Source organism: Balaenoptera borealis, assembly GCF_965194805.1.
Source record: "Balaenoptera borealis genome assembly, chromosome: X".
In the NCBI taxonomy this organism is placed as follows: Eukaryota; Metazoa; Chordata; class Mammalia; order Artiodactyla; family Balaenopteridae; genus Balaenoptera; species Balaenoptera borealis.
Window position 1 is genome coordinate 36,736,084 of NC_138881.1, and position 21,016 is coordinate 36,757,099.

Sequence of the window (21,016 nt, forward strand, 5' to 3'; positions counted from 1 at the left end):
CTATAGCAAGTTCAAGAACAGGCAAAACTAAGAGATTGTGATAGAAGTCAAAATAATGATTACCTCTTGGAGGTGGTGTTATTAACAAAAGCAATAAATGCTCATTGTAAAACACAAACAGTGCTGCCAGGGCCTCTCTTCCCCCATGTATCTGCAAAAGTAACTTCTCACCTTTAAGTCTTTGTTCAAATGTCACCGAGTCAGCAAGGCCTATCCTGACCACCCTATTATAAATTGCAATCCACACCCCTCAACTCCTGATCCTTTGTACCATACTTTCTCACTTTTTCTATTTTACCTTTTTCCTTCTAAAATACTCCAGAATTTACTTATATTTTTGGCTTACTACCTTGTCCCCTAGCTAGAATGTAAGCTCCACATCCAGTGACTAGTCTTTGTGGGGAGTATAAAGACCCAGCCCACTTGCCCCAGTTCAGGGTATCACGATAGGCTTATCCCCACTCCAGAGCTCCCCATGGGATCCACTGAGGCCTTTGTTACAACCACATCCAAACCCAACTTTTCCCTCTGCCCAATCAGGCTTCACTCACTCTCCAAAGGTACTGATTTTTACACAACTTCCCAGTAAGTTTCCTGCATGTGAATCACAGTCTCAAAAGTCTGTTTCCTGCGGTACCTGAACTGTGACACTGTCATTCCCCGAAACAGAGAACAAGGCAGGATCAGGTACTGGGGAAGAGTCATGAGTTCAGATTTGGACATGTTCCCTTTGAAGCAACTTTGCCATATCTAAGAAATGTCAAGCAGGCAGTTGCATATATGAGAAAAAGAATAGATTTTTTCCCTCAAGCTGTTCATGATATAATCAAGAAGACACGTGCTCCAAAAAAATCCATAATATGAGGTATTATTATATTACATAAGATTACAGATGACGTACTAGAGGGGTTCAGAGATGGTCAGGAAAGATTTCCTGGCAAAGGTGACATTTTTTAAATGTGATCAGTGAAGATGGGAGCAGAGGCAGAGCAATGTGAGCTAGGCCTGAAGATAAAACACTCAGAGCAAACACAGGGAGCAGTGGGCAGTTCAGTTTGAATGGAGGTCAGGTGCACAAAGGGGCTTAGAAGGACACAAGGTTAGGAAGTGTATTAACCAGGGTTCTCCAGAGAAACAGAACCAATAGGATAGGTATATGTATTGAAAGCGATTTGGTACAAGGAGTTGGCTCACATGATTATGGAGGCTGGCAAGTCCAAAATCTACAGGGTGGGCTGGCAGGCTGGAGACCCAGGAGAGCTGATGCTGCAGTTCAAGTCCAAAGGCCAGTAGGCTAGAGACCCAGGAGAACCGGTAGTGCAGTTCTAGTCTAAAGACCAGCTACTGTAGAGCCAGGAAGACCAATGTTGCAGGTGAAGTCTGAAAGCAGTCTACTAGAGAATCCTCTGTTGCTTGGGGGAGGCTGGTTTTGTTGTTCTATTCATGCCTTCTAGTGATTAGATGAGGCCCACCAAATTAGAGAGGGCAATCTGCTTTACTCAAAGTCCACCAATTTAAATGTTAACCTTATCCAAAAACGTCCTTACAGAAACACTCAGGATAGTTTGACCAAAGATCTTGGCACCCCATGGACCAGCCAAGTTGACATGTACAGTTAACCATCACAGGAAGGTATGGGCCAGCTGAGGAAAGACCTTGACTGCCAGAGTTTAGGCTGTGGGAACTTCTAAAGGTTTAGAGGCCAGAGGACTGGAACGAGAGAGCCTAAAGGCAGAGAGAGAACTTAGGAGACTACTGTGACCTTTTAGGCAAGAAGGAAAACAGGTAATGACAGTGAGCCTGAAGGGAAGAAACAGAGGCAAGCAATATGGAACTGACAAGACTTGGCAAGTGACCAGTCCTGGGGATGAGGGAAAGTATGCAGAGAATGACATTGTAGTTTTAAACCTAGGCAACCAGGAGGATGGTGAAGCCACTGAGAGAAATGAAGGGATTGGGAGAGAGAAGATGACAGTGTCCCTGGGGGCTCCTCTGGTTGAGGAGCTTGGGGCATGTTCAGGTTTATCAATTGATGTGTAACAAACCACCCAAAAATGGTGACCTAAAACCAATAAAATATTTTGCTCACAAATCTGAGAATGACTGTACTCACATAGCTGTTCTCACTCCATATAATGATGCACTGTATTAACTTTGTGTTGGTAACAGGAAATTAATTCTTCACATAAGAATTATTAAATGGCTAGTGAAAGCAAACATTTCTGCATATTACCTACCGAACTTTTTTTAAATTCAGCACCAGTTTTATCTACTGACACTGATTAATTTTAGATCCTACTTCATTGCCCTAGAAGAAAATTATCTACTGTGTGTACCTCTCCTGTGCTCAGAAAGCATTCTGAGTTAGAGTATGAAGTGTCTAACATGTTTTAAAAGTAGAACTTGGTTGAATGTAAAATGGATGGCTAGTGGGAAGCAGCCGCATAGCACAGGGAGATCAGCTTGGTGCTTTGTGACCACCTAGAGGGGTGGGATAGGGAGGGTGGGAGGGAGATGCAAGAGGGAGGGGATATGGGGATATATGTATACATATAGGTGATTCACTTTGTTGTACAGCAGAAACTAACACAACATTGTAAAGCAATTATACTCCAATAAAGATGTTACATATATATATAAAATAAGTAGAACTTGGTTGAATTACCTATCTTTTAAATTAATTTTAGATTTCCCTTTGATTGTAGTTTTATTGGATTTTATTAAGTATTCTAGATCCAGCTGAAAATTTTTAAATAACTTTATTGAGTCATAACTTACTACCATAAAGTTCACCCTATTTTTAAATGTGCAATGCAGTGATTTGTAGTAAATTTATTGAGTTGTGCAGCCATCACCACATAAAGTTTTAGAATATTTGTATCATCCCAGCCCCAGGCAACCACTGCCTCTACAGATTTCCCTTTTCTGGACTTTTCATATAAATGGAATTACACAATATATGTTCTTTTGAGTCTGGCTTCTTTCACTTAGCATGATGCTGTCAAGGTTCATGCATGTTATAGCATGCATCAATACTTCATTATTTTTTATAGCAAAATAATATTCCACTGTATGTATATACCACATTTTGTTTATCTATTCATCAGTGGGTGGGTGTTTGGGTTGTTTCCACCTTTGAGCTATTATGAATAATGCTGCTGTGAATATCTACATGCATCTATCTTTGTGTGGACATAAGTTTTCATTTCTCTTGTGTAGATACCTAAGAGTGGAATGGCTGGGTCATATGGTAAATTTATATTTAACTTTTTAAGAAACTACCAAACAATTTTCCAAAGTTATTGTACCATTTTTTCTTACCTACCACCAGTAGGGTTCCTATTTCTCCACCACATTCTTGCCAGCATTTGTTACCATCTGTCATTTTTATTCTAGCCATCCTAGTGAGCATGAAATTGTATCTCATGGTTCTGATTCGCATTTCCGTCATAACAATGATGTTAAGCATCTTTTCATGTGCTTAATTAGCCATTTGTACATTGTCTTTGGTGAAATATCTATTCAAATCCTTTGCTCATTTTTAATTGGGTTGTTTGTCTTTTTAAAATTGAGTTGTGGGCTTCCCTGGTGGCGCAGTGGTTAAGAATCCGCCTGCCAATGCAGGGGACACAGGTTCGAGCCCTGGTCCGGGAAGATCCCACATGCTGAGAAGCAACTAAGGCCGCATGCCACAACTACTGAAGCCCACGCGCCTAGAGCCTGTGCTCCACAACAAGAGAAGCCGCCACAATAAGAAGCCCGCACACCGCAACAAAGAGTAGCCCCCGCTCGCCGCAACTAGACGAGCCCACGCGCAGCAACAAAGACCCAACGCAGCCGAAAATAAATAAATAAATAAACTTATTTTTTTTAAAAATTGAGTTGTAAGAGTTCTTTACTCTGGGTTGAAACTGAATATAATCAACAACCACCTTTCTAGAGTACAATATGGTATTATGTTCCAAATGCCCTAGAACTTTATTTTTGTTTATCCCTCCAAGTGGGCATCGTGGTGGATACTGTGATGCACCACCCAGATCTTTCTTCTTCTTGTCCAACTTCAAGAGTATGGTCAGCAGACGGCCCTTATATATCAGCCCTCCGGGGTCTGCCTCAGCTGCAGAGAACCACCAGGGCAGCCCACATCCAATGACTGATCAATGCAGGGGTATAAAGGTCTGGCCATATCCACCCAGCTCTGGACAACTCTGCAGGGCTATTCTAACTCCAGCACTCCCTGTAGGGTCAGCCAAGTCTGTCACCAGCCTTGCATCAAAGCTTAACTTCTCCCTCTTCCCAGTCCTGCTTTCTTCCCCTCCCCTCCACAGGTGTTGATTTCAAGAGCACTTTTCCCAGCTTTACTGAGATATAACTGACATATAACGTTGTGTAATTGAAGGTGTATGATGTGCTGACTTGATATATTTGAATATTGCAAAACGCATATTTTAGCATTTTAGCATTAGCCAACACCTCCAACCTATCACATAATTACTACTTCTTTGTTGTGGTGAAAACATTTAAGATCTACTCTCCTAGCAACATTCAAATATATAATACAGTATTATTAGCTCTAATCATCATGTTGTACATTAGATCCCCAGAACTTGTTAATCCTATAACTGGAAGTTTATACCCTTTGACTAACATCTCCCCATTTCTCCCAACCCCAGCCCCTGGTAACCACCATTCTACTCTCTGTTTCTCTGAGTTCAGCTTTCTTTTTTTTTTTTTTTAACATCTTTATTGGAGTATAATTGCTTTACAATGGCGTGTTAGTTTCTGCTTTATAACAAAGTGAATCAGTTATACATATACATATATCCCCACATCTCTTCCCTCTTGCGTCTCTTCAGCTTTCTTAGATTCCACAGATAAGTGATATCACACAGTATTTGTCTTTCTCTGTCTGACTTATTTCACTTAGCATAATGCCCTCAAGGTTAATCCAAGTTTCACAAATGACAGGATTTCCTTCTTTCTCATGGCTGAATAATATGTGTGTGTATGCGTGCATGTATCACATCTTTATCCATTCATCCATTAAGGGATACTTTGGTTGTTTCCATATCTTGGCTAATGTGAATAACGCTGCAATGAACATAGGAGTGCAGATATCTTTTTGAGATACGGATTTCATCTCCTTAGGGGACATATGCAGAAGTAGGATTGCTGGTTCATATGGTAGTTCTATTTTTAGTTTTTTGAAGAGCCTCCATACTGCTTTTCAAAATGGCTATACCAATTTACATTCCCACCAACAGTACACGAGGATTTCCTTTGCTCCACATCCTCACCAACTCTTAACTCTTGTCTTCTTGATAAAAGCCATTCTAATGGGTGTGAGGTGATATCTCACTGTGATTTTGATTTACATTTCCCTAATAATTAATGATGTCAAGCACCTTTTCATATGTCTGTTGGCCTTTTTTATGTCTTCTTTCAAAAAATGTCTATTCAGGTCCTTTGCCCATTTTTTAATTGGACTTTGTTGGGTTTTGCTACTGTGTGAGTTCTTTATATATTTTTGATATTAACCCCTATCAGATCTATGATTTGCAAATATTTTCTTCCATTCCGTAGGCTGCCTTTTCATTTTGTTGATTGTTTCTTTGGCTGTGTAGAAGCTTTTTAGGTTGCTGTAGTCTCACTTGTTTACTTTTTATTTTGTTGCTTGAGCTTTTGGTATCATATCCAGGAAATCACTGCCAAGACCAATGTCCAGGAGCTTTTTCCCTACATTTTCCTCCAGGAGTTTTACAGTTTTAGGTCTTATGTTTAAGTCTTTAATCCATTTTGAGTTAATTTTTCTTAGTGGTGTAAGACAGGGATCCAATTTCATTCTTCTACATGTGGTTATCCAGTTTTCCCAATACCATTTGTTGAAAAACTGTTCTTTCCCCATTGAGTATTCTTGGCTCCCTTGTTAAATATTAGTTGACCATACATGTGTGAGTTTATTTCCAGGCTCTCAATTCTGTTGCACTGGTCTATGTGTCTATTTTTACAGCAGTACCATACTGTTTTGATTACTATAGCTTTATAGTATAGTTTGAAATCAGGGAATACGATGCCTCCAACTTTGTTCTTCTCTCTCAGAATTGCTTTGGCTATTGGGGATCTTTTGTGGCTCCACCTTTCATACATATTTTAGGATTTTTTCTTTTTTTTTTTTGGCCATGCCACACGGCATGTGCGATCTTAGTTCCCCGACCAGGGATCAAACCCACACCCCCTGCACTGGAAGCATGCAGTCTTAACCACTGGACTGCCAGGGAAGTCCCAGGATTGTTTTTTCTATTTCTGTGAAAAATGCCATTGGAATTTTGATAGAGATTGCACTGAATCTATAGATTGCTTTGGGTAGTATGGACATTTTAACAATATTAATTTTTCCAATCCATGAGCACAGAATCTTTCTATTTATTTGTGTCTTCAATTTCTTTCATCAAAGTCTTATAGATTTCAGTATACACATCTTTCAACCCCTTGGTTAAATTTATTCCTAAGTATTTTATAGTTTTGATGCTATTATGAACAGGATTTTTTTTTCTTTTTCAGATGTTTTGTTGTTAGTATATAAAAACCCAACTGTTTTCTGTGTGTCAACTTTGTATCCTGCAACTTTCCTGAATCTGTTGATTACTGCCAGCAGTTTTTTGTGGAGTCTTTAGGATTTTCTATATATAAGATAATATCATCTGCACACAAAGACAATTTTACTTCTTCCTTTTTGTTTTGGATACCTTTTATTTCTTTTGCTTGCCTAATTGCCAAGAGCACTTCTTAATTAACATCCTACACACTAAACTCCATCTCAGAATCAGCTCCCTGGAGAAGTCAACCTCCAATAGGCAGCTTTCATTTCAACTCCACAGAGATTGGCACATGCACACACACACCCATGCACACATACTATCACTTGATTGGCCCAGAAATGAGCACACAACACAAGATGCATGAATCAGAGCCCTTCCCTGGGAGTACTGAACTTGGGAATCTGAGAGACTAAGTTGCTGCCCTTCTCTGGTGCAAACCTGGACAATAGGAGGGTAGGAAAGAGTAACACAGGGACTTCCCTGGTGGCTCAGTGGTTAAGAATCTGCCTGCCAATGCAGGGGACACAGGTTCGAGCCCTGGTCCGGGAAGATCCCACATGCTGCGGAGCAACTAAGCCCGTGCACCACAACTACTGAGCCTGCACTCTAGAGCCTGCAAGCCACAACTACTGAGCCCCTGTGCCACAACTACTGAAGCCAGCACGCCTAGAGCCCGTGCTCTGCAACAAGAAAAGCCACTGCAATGAGAAGCCCGTGCACCGCAAGGAAGAGTAGCCCCTGCTTGCCGCAACTAGAGAAAGCCCGCGCGTAGCAACGAAGACCCAACATAGCCAAAAATAAATAAATGTTTAAATAAAAGGAGTAACACAGTATGTCTGGTTGCTCACTCCTTGCATGTCTCCAAGGGAACCTAGAACCATGATCAAGCATTGCCCAGCACCTGGGAACATAGGTTTTTTATGTTAATGATTGATGATTTCGTTGTGTACACCTGGAGCAATGAACCATGCTGTACCACCTTGTCAGGATTGCTTTGCACAAACAGCAGGATTGATGATATGCACCTAAAGGGAAACAGCTGTCCAGCTGGGCTCTGTGAGGAGAGGAAGGGAGCAGGAATGTCCATCTCTAAAGCACGCCATCTACCATCAAGACAACTGTACATCTGCCTTCTCCAAGCTCCATAGTGAAGCCAGCAAGTCTCCTACAGTCTTTTGATCTTAGATCCAGACCAGAGAATAGTAAATGGCAACCTGGAGACTAATATCTCTGCCTTGGCAATCATTTTTTCTCCTAGAACAGATCTACCACAAGAACTCAGAACACATCCAACTGTCCCAGAATCATCTCAGTTACACATGTCTGTATTATCCACAGGTAAATTTTGAACCTAGAAGCTTTTTTTAAAATTTATTTATTTATTTTTGGGGTTTCTTGGCTGCATTGGGTCTTCATTGCTGCGCGCAGGCTTTCTCTAGTTGCAGTGCGCAGGCTTCTCATTGCAGTGTTTTCTCTTGTGGAGCACGGGCTCTAGGCCCATGGGCTTCAGTAGTTGTGTCACGCAGGCTCAGGAGTTGTGGCTCATGGGCTCTAGAGCGCAGGCTCAGTAGTTGTGGCACATAGGCTTAGTTGCTCCGTGGCATGTGGGATCTTCCCAGACCACGGCTTGAACCCGTGTCCCCTGCATTGGCAGATGGATTCTTAACCACTGCGCCACTGGGGAAGCCCCCTAGAAGCTTTTTTAATCTCTTTGTTGTTAACTAATGTATAATCAAGAAAAGTAGGGAGAGTGTTCATGAATGGCCAAGTCATAAAACAATGACTTCTTCCTTAAACGTTTATTACTTTCTCTAATCATAAAAGTAATATTCACTGTAAAAAAAAAAAACTTAGAAAATACAGAAAAGTACAAAGGAGAAAAAAAAGTCACCCATAATTCCACCACTCAGGGACCATTTCAAATATATTGGTTAATATGTTTTTTTTAATAAATTTATTTATTTTTGGCTGCATTGGGTCTTTGTTGCTGCGCGCAGGCTTTCGCTAGTTGCGGTGAGCAGGCATTACTCTTCAATGTGGTGCACAGGCTTCTCATTGCGGTGTCTTCTCTTGTTGCGGAACATGGGCTCTAGGCATGCGGGCTTCAGCAGTTGTGGCACGTGGGCTCAGTAGTTGTGGCACATGGGCTTAATTGCTCTGCGGCATGTGGGATCTTCCCGGACCAGGGCTCGAACCTGTGTCCCCTGCATTGGCAGGCAGATTCTTAACCACTGTGCCACCAGGGAAGCCCGTTAATATGGTTTTAATGTTTCTCCTTGCACACACATAGATATGCACATATTACTTACAAAACTAGGATCCCACTAAACATGCTATTTTGAAACCTGCTTCTCTCATTCAACAAATATGTGCCCTTGTCATCATTTCTAATGGCTGCATTAAAAAGAAGCATTATTAACCTACTTAGTCACTCTCTCACTGTCAGACAACCAAGCTGCCTCCCAATCTTTGTTAGTATAAAAAAATGCTGCTAAGGACATGCCCGCACATATACCCTTATACACTTTTCGGTTTATATTTGCTACTCAGGTGACCCCACGTCCTCCAGCATGCACAGTTCATCTTTTCCTTTAATATCTAAGTAGAATGCTAATGACTCCATCCCACAAACCAAGGGAAGTCCAGCGCCTCCCCCCAAGGTCTCCAAGGGGCCTCAGGGAGGTTCCATTTCTCCTGGTCACCTCTCACTCTGTTTTCCTGTTTATCCCTCTAAGCATTTCACCTTCTTGGGCAGCTGCAGCCTTTCAACATGACTGTCTCTGTTCCTTCATCTGTGCAAAGTGTCACTAATGCATGGCAGCCACATAGAGCGGACTTATACCGATGTTTAGAGGCAATGAAAGCCAATCACATCACAGCAGGAAATAACTTCAAATTTACACCAGATATTACTGTCCCTAGGAAGGTGCTGGCCATTCTCCACCACATGGGGACTTCTCATTGATGATGTTCCTTCATGGACCTTGATGTCCTGCCATGTTCCTGGGACCTTCAGCTGTCTCCACTGACTTCATGTCTTCTCTTTCTCTGTACCTAAACTCCTCACCTCCTCACTCCAGTAGCCCTGAAAATTTCAAGTGCTTTTTACTTTATTATTTAATTCCTCCCACACCCTAGGCAACCACTTCCTCCTCAAGACATTTCCTTCATTTGGCTTCCAGGACACTACATTCTCCTGGTCTTCTTCCATCCTCACTGGTCACTCCTTCTCATCCCCGTAACTGGTTCACTGTCCTCTTCCTGACTTCTAAACATGGAGGTGTTCCAGGACCCAGACTTTAGACCTCTTTTCTATCTTTCTACCTTTATACTCCTGGGTGATCTCATCCACTCTAAAGGCTTTAAGTACCATCTCTACACTAATGACTCTCAAATTTATGTCTTCTGCCCTGACCTCCAGACTCATATGCCCAACTGCCTACTCCACATCCTCACTGGATGGTTAATATGCATCTCAAACTTAATCTTTGCAAAACTTGTTCCTCACCTGGTAGTCCCCATCTCAGGAAATGGCAGCTCTGTGTATCCACTTGCTCAGGCCAAAACTTTGGAGTCATCCTTGACCCTTGTATTTCTATCAACACCTCACATTTGACCTGGTAGCAAATCCTGTCAGCTCCTTCTTCAAAGTGTATGCTGGTTCTGACTACCTCTCACCTCCTCCACCACTAACCTGCCCTGATCCCAGCCTCCTGATAGCCTCCTTCCTTTATGGACCACTGCAACAGATCATACATGATCTGTTTCCACTCTTGCCCATCTATAACTTATTCTGCATTAATATACCTTCAGTATTTAAGCCAGCAAAAGTCATGCTCCAATTCAAAGCTTTCTAATGACTTCCCATCTGACTTGACCCAAATCAAAATCCAATGTGGTGGGCTGCCCTGGTGGCACGGTGGTTAAGAATCCGCCTGCCAATCCAGGGGACATGGGTTCGAGCCCTGGTCCGGGAAGAGCCCACATGCCGCAGAGCAACTAAGCCCGAGCGCCACAACTACTAAGCCTGTGTTCTAGAGCCCGCAAGCCACAACTACCGAAGCCCGTGCGCCTAGAGCCCGTGCTCCGCAACGAGAAAAGCCACCACAATGAGAGGTCCACGCACCACAACGAAGAGTAGCCCCCGCTCGCCGCAACTAGAGAAAAGCCCGCACACAGCAACAAAGACCCAACGCAACCAAAAATAAATAAATAAATAAATTTATTTTAAAAAAGAGAGAGAGAGAGGAGACTGTAGAAACCCTGATCTCACTTGCATAGTGGAGAGAAATGTTTTTGGGTTTTTAAAATTAATTTATTTATTTATTTTATCTTTTGGCTTTGGTGGGGGAGCAGCTGCAGGAGAGGAAAGGGAAGCCAAGCGGAGAACAAGGGAAGAACCAGGTACCGGAGGCTGACCTGTCTGGAGCAGCAGAGGAGAGGCAGGGGGATTCCCCAGGAGCAGCCTGTGATGTCACCAGAGGGAAGAGGGCTGAGGTGGGGAAGCCAGCCAAGGTGCGGACTCTGCAAGCTGCCCACGGGGCCAGGAGGCGAACACCTCTGATTTCGTCAAAAGCAGAACTGAATCAGTGAGATAACTATACCTCAAAGACACGCTGCAGTTATTTCAGCAGAGTCAGGGGAAACGGGGTGTCAGCCCAACTCGACAGAGCTACTTGACCTTGGCAGTGCTTATTGCCAGTTGGAGGTGAGACATTCAATATAACAAATGGCTTTCCACAGTCCTCTCATTACGTTCACATTAAAGTCCTACTTTGGGGGCTTCCCTGGTGGCGCAGTGGCTGAGAATCTGCCTGCCAATGCAGGGGACACGGGTTCGAGCCCTGGTCTGGGAAGATCCCACATGCCGCGGAGCGACTGGGCCCGTGAACCACAATTACTGAGCCTGCGCGTCTGGAGCCTGTGCTCCGCAACAAGAGAGGCCGCGATAGTGAGAGGCCCGCGCACCGCGATGAAGAGTGGCCCCCGCTTGCCACAACTAGAGAGAAGGTCCTCGCAAAGAAACGAAGACCCAACACAGCCATAAATAAATAAATAAATAAATAATTTTTTTAAAAAAAGAGGAGTGTTTGCAACTTCCTATACATTTATAAAATCCTACTTTGACTCACAGACATGGAAAACAAACTTATGGTTACTAAAGGGGACAGGTGCGGGAGGGACAAATTAAAAGTTTGGGATTAAAATATACACACTACTATATATAAAACAGATAACCAACAAGGACCTACTGTATAGCACAGGGAACTCTACTCAATTTCTTATAATAACCTATAATGGAAAAGAATCTGAAAAAGAATAGATGTATATATAACTGAATCACTTTGCTATACACTTGAAAATAACACAACATTGTAAATCGACTACATTTCAATAGTAATTTTTTAAAGATAAAATAAAAATAAAATCCTACCTCAACCAGTTGAATGATGGAAGCGAAAACCGTGCTCGCCAATTTTGTGTTGATTTTCCCACAACTTGAAAAGGGGAGCAGTGCCAGGCTCATGTTTATTTACGCAGGGCTGGGATATGTGTTTTACACACATCTTCTTATTTAAACACCAGTCACCTGATGAGCAAATACAAATCCTCTTTTACACAGAAGAATTCGATGCTCAGAATTCAGGTTGTTTTGCAAGGTCACACAGTTACTGAGGAAGCTGAGTTTCCAAGTCAGGACCCTCAGACCCCAGCACCTGTGCTCTTTGTTTCAAGTGACCTTAATATACTCTGTATTTGTGAAATTCAGAACATGAAACTCAGTGGAGGGCGGTCCACTTGGAGAAGAAACACAGTGGCCACTAAAGCCACGTAGGGGAGGGCAGGTGCTGTACCAATCTGGCAAGAACACCTCAGGATCTTAAGTGACAACAGACCGACCACGAGGCATAAGATGTAGCAACGTGGCTTTCAAAAGGTCTGCCACAATAATCATTCTTTGCTTCTATTGCACAGTTGGCACACCAATATTTTGAACAGTTTATCATGAAAATTTCCAAGCAAACACAAAAATAAAGAGCATGACAAACCCCGAGGTGCCCCTCACCCAGCTTCACTTGCCTTTAACATTTGTCGGTGTTGCTATGACCTTTGAGAACCTGATGAAAACCATGGGCCCCACCTCCGCCAAGATAATGCTCAGACACACAGTCGTTTGTACATTTTCAGAGGGGCTGTGGACTCCTGAGGTGCATTCATGGATCTCCTGCGACACACGGATCCCAGGTTAGGAGGCCTGGGCTGCAAGGATGCAGCGGCATTACAGGATGTGGAGACCACGCCCCCATACAGTTCATCAGCAAGTTCTGTTGACCCTCCAAATAAATCTCCAGCAGCTCGCCTTCTCTTTCTTTGCCGCCGCCATCATCTCCTACCTGGACTCCTATAAAGCCTCCTAATGAAACCCTGGGTAATCATTAGTCAAATCCATTTCACCTGCCTTCACTAATCAAGGTCGTTTTAAGACTTGCAAATCCTCCAAGTAGCAAGTAGGCTAAATAATAAGGTGTTCGCCAGAGTTGTTTTCCAAGATCTTGGAATCAGCTGTGTCTAGTTTGAGCAGGGCTCGTTAAGACTGAACAGGGCCAGAGTTACTTAGTTTTCCTGAGTCCCTCCCATGTGTATATTATTAAATGTTTGCTGGATTTTCTTCCTGTTTAAAAAAAAAAAAGACTTTATAGGACCACTGAGACCCTCCAACTGGGCATGCAGAAATGTCCTGCTCAGTGACCTTTTGACAGCAGAGGGCCAAAAACTCCACCCCCAGGTCATGTTAAGAACCTCCATTTTTGAACATGCAGAGGCCTGTAGCTTAGTTACACCGGCGCAGAACTAAGATTACAGCACCTTTTTCCAATCACCTTTCCCCACACCTCAGCCATGCCCTGCTGCTTTATTCTTTATCCCATAAATACCCTGAGCCCCTTGTTCCTTGTTCTCCCGTCTCCTCGCTTGGCTGCCTTGAGAATAAACCCTCTCTTCACTGCAAACCTGGGCAAAATGATCCTGGTTCAGTAACACTAACTGGTCTAGGGAGACCAGGGCTCCGCTCTTGCCCACCCTACAGTCAGGCCGTGTCATTTACTGGCTTGAAGCCCTTGGAAGAGTTCCCATCGCTCTATGAGTGAAATCTAAAGCCCTTACCCCAGTGTGCCTCAGAGTGCAGGGCACTGAGAGCTTCTGCACCCCTCTGCTTTCATCTCACATTCCTTTCATCTGCTCTCACTACTCTCCAGTCATCTTAGCTTTTGTAGGGGAGGAAACAATTTTCCCTCTACCCTTCTAGGTTCTTGGCTGAGACACCCTCTACCCCCCGTAATAAAAAAACAGATTAACAGGAGAAAAATGAACTTTAGTAACATGCATGCCTCTCGTATACATGAGAGAGACCCAGGAAAACTGAGTTACTCCCCAAAATGGCCCAAGCCATCACCTTAAATCCCATCTCCAGCTAAAGACAAAGGAAGATGCTGGGGGTGGGCGGTGGGGCCATTTATGGGAGGTTGTCAGGAAAAGCAGAGGTATGGTTGTTATGCTGACATATCACTGCCATCTCCATTGTTAAGAGTTTCTAGAGGTTTAGTTATTCTCCTCTCCCTGGTACAGAGAGGGAGACACCCTTACAAATGGAGATTTCCCTTATAAATGTAAATGTCTCTTACAAAAGGGTAACTTCTAGTAAATTTTCAGAGCTTTTCCTATGCCTGTTGTTTCTTAAAAATAACCAGCTCAAAATAATTCTTACGCCAAAGAGACATATTTTGAGGTGACAAATTCTGCTCCCCTTCACCTTCCAGCAATTAAAACACACCAAGCTCTTCCCTGCTTCAGGTCCTTTGCACTTACTGTCTCCCAAGCCTATAAGTCAAGTTTTCCCCCTATTTCATACACAGCTGGCTCCCTTATATCTCAACTTATATATCACCTCTTCCCTTACCACCCTAGTCAGAGTACCCTCCACTCCCCCCCACCCTCTCACCCCACCTCCACTCCGTACACCCTGATTCTACATCACAATGTTCTGTTTATTTTTTTTCACAGCACTTACCATAGCTGGAATTATTTTTACGGATTCACTTGATCATTGGCCATCTCCCAAGTAGGCTATAAGCTCAAAACAGCAGGCCCCAGATTTCTTAACCCTACTACCATCCTACATCCAGAGAAGTGCCTGCCATAGAGTAGGCACTCAGTAACTATTTGCGCTTATTCTTAAACTTGCCTTCTGTCAAGATTAGTCCTGATTGAACCCTTAGGACCTTGTGTCAAGTCTGGTTTCCTGGATAAAGGAAAATGGTGAAGAACCTGAAGATGTAGGAGGAGCAAAGGTAGATGTATTAGTCAACTCAGGCTGCCATAACAAAATACCATAGACTGAGTAGCTTAAACAACAGACATTTATTTTCTCACAGTTCTGGAAACTGGAAGTCTGAGATCAAGGTGCCAATATGGCCAGGTTCAGGTAAGAGCTCTCTCCCTGGCTTGCAGATGACTGCTTTCTCACTGTGTCCTCACATGGCTGAGACGGAGAGCAAGAGTGAAGAGAGAGAGAAAGATTTCACCTCTACTCTTATAAGGGCACCAATCCCATCATGAGGGCCCCACCCTCATGACCCCATCTAATCCTAATGACCTCCCAAAGGCTCCAGCTCCAAATACCATCACATTGGGGGTTAGGGCTTCAACATATGAATTTGGGGGGGGATACAATTCAGTCCATAGCAGTAGTAGAATTCATTAGAAAAGAAATGAATTCATGGACTTTGAGCATGGACCCAACCACCATCCCATTCATTCATTTAACAAACATCTGTTGACTATCTACTATGAACCAAAGTTATGGTGTTGAGCTTTCTCTACACCTTCTCTATGTAAGCATAGAGAAGATAGTGCTGGCACTCAAGGAGAGATTAAACTTATAAGCAGACATTATAATAAATATGGTGAGCAGTAAACTGGAGATTTGTACAAAATGCCATTGGAGTACAAAAGAAGAAGTAATGGGTTCCATCTGGGGAGGCAGGAAAGGCTTCACGGAGGAGGTAACTTTCACTTGAAAAATGAGCAAAACTCATATTGTAACTAGACTTATCGTGGTGATCATTTTGAAATGTATAGAAATACCAAATCACTATGTTGTGTAATAGGAACTAACATAGTGTTGAAGGTCAATTATCCTTCAAACACAAACAAACAAACAAACTCATAGAAAAAGAGATAAGATTTGTGGTTACCAGAGACAGGGGCTGGGGGGAGGGGGAATTGGATGAAGGCAATCAAAAGGTACAAACTTCCAGTTACAAGATAAATAAGTACCAGGGATGTAATGCACAACATGCTAAACATAAATAACACTGCTGTATGTTATATGTGAAAGTTGTTAAGAGAGGAAATCCTAAGAATTCTCATTACAAGAAAAAAATTTTTTTCTATTGCTTTAATTTTGTATCTATTTGAAAGGGTGGATGTTCACTACACTCATTGTGGTAAGCATTCTATGATGTATGTAAGTCAAATCATTAAGCTATACACCTTAAACTTATACAGTGCTGTGTGTCAATTATATCTCAATAAAACCTGAAGAAAAAAAATTTTTTTTAAAGAACAATGAATAAGGGACTTCCCTGGTGGCACAGTGGTTAAGAATCCATCTGCCAATGCAGGGAACACGGGTTCGAACCCTGGTCCAGGAAGATCCCACATGCCACGGAGCAACTAAGCCCGTGTGCCACAACTACTGAGCCTGCGCTCTAGAGCCCGAGAGCCACAACTACTGAGCTCGCGTGCCACGACTACTGAAGCCCGCGCACCTAGAGCCTGTGCTCTGCAACAAGAGAAGCCACCACAATAAACCTGCGCACGGCAACAAAGAGTAGCCCCCCGCCCGCCGCAACTAGAGAAAGCCCACGTGCAGCAATGAAGACCCAACACAGCCAAAAATAAGTAAATAAATAAATAAATAAATAGAACAATGAATAAGAGTTCATCAAATGAAAAAGCAGGGTAAAGCATTCCAAACAATAGGAACAGAAGTCCATGGGTTGCTCCTCCCTCTTTTTCTTTTCCTTGCAATTTATTCATTGAAGAAATGGAGTCATTTCTCCTACGGAATGACCTGTTATGCTGGGTTTTGCTTATTGTATCCCCAGAATGTCCTTAACAGGTTCATCTTGCCCCTGTATTTTGTATAAACTGGTGGTGGAATCTAGAAGGTTTATCAGAGACAGGTTTGATTTTTTTGGAAAGAATACTTCATAGGTGATGTTGTAAATCTCCATCAGGAAGTACATAATATCTCCTTTTTTGTGATATGGTGGCCATTGATGATCAATGCCCAGATCTGTTACTTAATTATTAACTATTTGGAAAACAATGATATTCAAAAGTTCTCAAATTTTAGGGGGGTGGGATAAATTGGGAGATAGGGATTGACATAAACATACTTCTATATATAAAATAAATAAGTAATAAGAACCTACTATACAGCACAGGGAAATCAATGCTCTGTAATGACCTATATGGGAATAGAATCTAAAAAAGAGTGGATATATGTACATGTATAACTGATTCACTTTGTTGTACACCTGAAACTAACACAACATTGTAAATCAACTATACTCCAATAAAAAAAATTTTTTTAAAGTTCTCAAATTTTAGACTCAGAATTCTTAATAGTTATTGAGGATCCCAAAGAGCTTTTGATTAGGTAGGTTATAGCTATTGATATTTACCATATGCAATATTAAGACTGAGAAATTTTAGAATGTATCAGTTCATTTAAATATAACAGCAATAAGCATAGCATAAATAACATATTTTATGAAAAATAACCATATTTTCCAAAACAAAGACAATTAGTGAGAAAAGTGGCACTGTACACTTGTGCAAATTGCTTTCATGTCTGGCTTACTAAAAGATAGCTGGATTCTCACATCTTCTATATTCAATCTGTTGTAATATGTTGCTTTGGTTGAAGTATATGAAGAACATCCTGCTTCTACAGATCTGTAGTTAGAAAAGGGAGGAGCATTTTAATAGCCTCTACAGATAACTGTGAACATTCTTTTTAGAAAGAAGCAGTAGTTTCTTCAAGGTTAATTGCGATGTGGAATCTGAAACCACATCAATGTACTTTTTATAATCTGTTTCGTTAAAAATCTATCTTGTACTTTGAATGGATTCTTACCCATGCATGATTTTGTAACATCATGCATTAGTCATTTCAAAAATATTGGTTCGCTGAGTTATGCAAATATTACAAAAGTTGACACATTTCATTACACAATATCCCCCCAAATCACATTTGTTAATATTACCAGCCGTCCCATCAGAAAAGTCTTTAAATATTGAGAAGATATTAAACTCACAGTGGTGGATACAAGTTTCCAAAATTCCAATTTTCACTTGAAAGCTTGAATTTTATCATTGGCAATAAATACTGTCAAGTTGTTTTCCTTGAACTGACAAGGTTCACATCTTAATTTCAAGAAAATGTCTGCCAAATACCTCTGTCTGAATAACCATAGCTTGCCTGTCAGTAAAAATAGTTTTCCACCAAAAAAAAGTGGCTAGTTCAGCTCTCCACTCAAATAATTGCACAATCGCTTTTCCTTGAGACAGCCATCATACTTCAGTGTGCAGCAGAAGTGCCTGCTGCATAGTTCCCATTTCATCGCACAGAATATTATAAAGACATGTACTCAAGAGTTGATTTAATAAAATTAATCATTTTTACTGCTTCAACAGAGACATTCTTAAGTAAAACAGGCAATTTTTTTTTTTTACTGCAAACATGGCAGCAAAGAATAAAGTGACCACTAGTACAGTGAGTACCACTGCCTTAACTCATGCTAAGGCACCAGCAGTTTTAGCTTTTCCACCATCAATGCAATGTCAACCTAGTGAAAAAGGTAAATAACATCTTAGTGATATTATGAAAATTGTTTTGACTTCATGGACCCCTGAAAGAATCCAGGGGTCCACACTTTGAGAATCACTGTTCTAATCCTATCATTCCTTCTCCATTTTTGTTTATATATTGCAATTTATATATATATATATTTAAGCTGCTGATCTCTTAAATTCAAACACATTTTAACAACCCTGCATTATTTCTCACACTCCCCCACATTTACTGTTTTTGACATCATATTTTACATCTTTTTGTTTTATATACCCCTTAACTACTTATTGTGGATATAGATTTTACTTCTGTCTTTTAACCTTCCTACCAGTTTTATACATGGTTGATTTACTACCTTTACTGTATATTTGCCTTTACCAATGAGATTTTTCCTTTCATAATTTCATATCTCTAGTTGTGGCCTTTTCTTTTTTGCTTAGAGAAGTCCCTTTAACATTTCTTATAGGGCTGGTTTGGTGGTGCTGAACTCTTTTAGCTTTTGCTTGTCTGTAAATCTTTTGATCTCTTCATCAAACCTGAAGAAAAACCTTGGTGGGTAGAGAATTCTTGGTTGTAGGTTTTCCCCTTTCATCACTTTAAATATATTGTGCAACTCCCTTCTGGCCTGAAGAGTTTCCGCTGAAAAGTCAGCTGATAGCCTTATGGGAGTTCCCTTGCAAGTAACATGTTGCTTTTCCCTTGCTGCTTTTAGTATTCTCTATCTTTAATTTTTGCCACTTTAATGACAATGTGTCTTGGTGTGGTCCTCTTTGGGTTAATCCTGTTTGTGATTCTGTGCTTCCTGGACCTGGATGTCTGTTTCTTTTCCCAGGTTAAGGAGGTTTTCAGCTGTTATGTCTTCAAATATATTCTCTGCCCCTTTCTCTCTTCTTCTGAGACCCCAATAATGGGAATGTTAGTACATTTGATGTTGTAATAAAAGTGTCTTAAACTGTCCTCATTTCTTTTTATTCTTTGTTCTTTTTTCTGTTCTGCATCAGTGATTTCCACATAGAAAATCTTAATGACACCACCAAAAAACTACTAGAGCTCATCAATGAATTTGGTAAAGTTGCAGGATACAAAATTAATATACAGAAATCTATATCATTTCCATACACTAACAATGAACTATCAGAAAGAGAAATTAAGAAAATAATCCCATTTAAATTGCATCAAAAATAATTAAATACCTAGGAAAAAATCTAACTAAGTTGATAAACGACCTGTACTCAGAAGACTATAAGACACTGATGAAAGAAATTGAAGAAGACACAAACAGTTGGAAAAATACTGTGTTCATGGATTAGAAGAACTAATATTGCTTAAATGACCATACTACCCAAGGCAATCTACAGATTCAATGAAACCCCTATAAAAATATCAATGGCATTTTTCACAGAACAAGAACAAATAATTCTAAAATTTGTATGGAAACACAAAGACCCTGAATAGCCAAGAAAATCTTGAGAAAGAAGAACAAAGCTGAATGTATCACACTCCCTGACTTCAGACTATACTACAAAGCTACAGTAATCAAAACAGTATGGTACTGACACAAAAACAGACACATAGATCATTGGAACAGAATAGAGAACCCAGAAATAAACCCACACACTTATGATCAATTAATGTAGAACAAAGGAGGCAAGAATATACAATGGAGAAAAGACACTCACTTCAATAAGTAGTGCTGGGAAAACTGGTCAGCTACATGTAAAAGAATGAAATTAGAACATTTCCTCATACCCTATACAAAAATAAACTCAAAATGGATTAAAGGCCTATATATAGGGACTTCCCTGCTGGTGCAGTGGTTAAGAATCTGGCCGCCAATGCAGGGAACAGGGGTTCGAGCCCTGGTCCAGAAAGATCCCACATGCCACGGAGCAACAAAGCCCGTGTGCCACAACTACTGCACCTGCACTCTAGAGCCTGTGAGCCACAACTACTGAGACCGCATGCCACAACTACTGAAGCCCGCACATCTAGAGCCTGTGCTCCACAACAAGAGAAGCCACTGCAATGAGAAGTCCGCACACCACAACGAAGAGTAGCCCTTGCTCACTGCAACTAGAGAAAGCCCGTGCACAGCAATGAAAACACAAGGCAGCCAAAAATAAATAAATAAATATTTTTTTAAATTAAAAAAAAAAAAGACCTAAATGTAAGACAAGAAACCATAAAACTCCTGGAAGAAAACATAGGCAGAACACTCTCAGACACAAATCATAGCAATATTTTTTTGGATCTGTCTCCTAAGGCAAAGGAAACAAAAGCAGAAATAAACTAATGGGACCTAATTAAACTTAAAAGCTTTTGCACAGCAAAGGAAACCATCAATAAAATGAAAAGACAACCTACTGAGTGGGAGAAAATATTTGCAAATGATACGACTGATAAGGGGTTAGTATCCAAACTACAAACATAAGGGGTTAGTATCCAAAATACAAACAGCTCATACAACTCAACATCAAAAAAACCCAAACAGCCC

General features: G+C 41.2%; 1 long non-coding RNA gene across 2 annotated transcripts in view; it reads right to left on the bottom strand.

The window, feature by feature from the left end:
• Nucleotides 1-14,537, bottom strand: part of LOC309621189 — a 185,862-nt gene extending 171,325 nt beyond the window's left edge. Inside the window, exons 1-2 of one of the 2 annotated variants that reach the window (XR_014239802.1) lie at nucleotides 12,681-14,537; nucleotides 12,034-12,189 (exon numbers count right to left, since the gene is read on the bottom strand). This is a non-coding gene — a long non-coding RNA (uncharacterized lncRNA). Of the gene's footprint in view, nucleotides 1-12,033 lie in introns of both variants that reach the window. The other variant, XR_014239803.1, reaches the window with a different exon arrangement.
• Nucleotides 14,538-21,016: the final 6,479 nt, after the last annotated feature.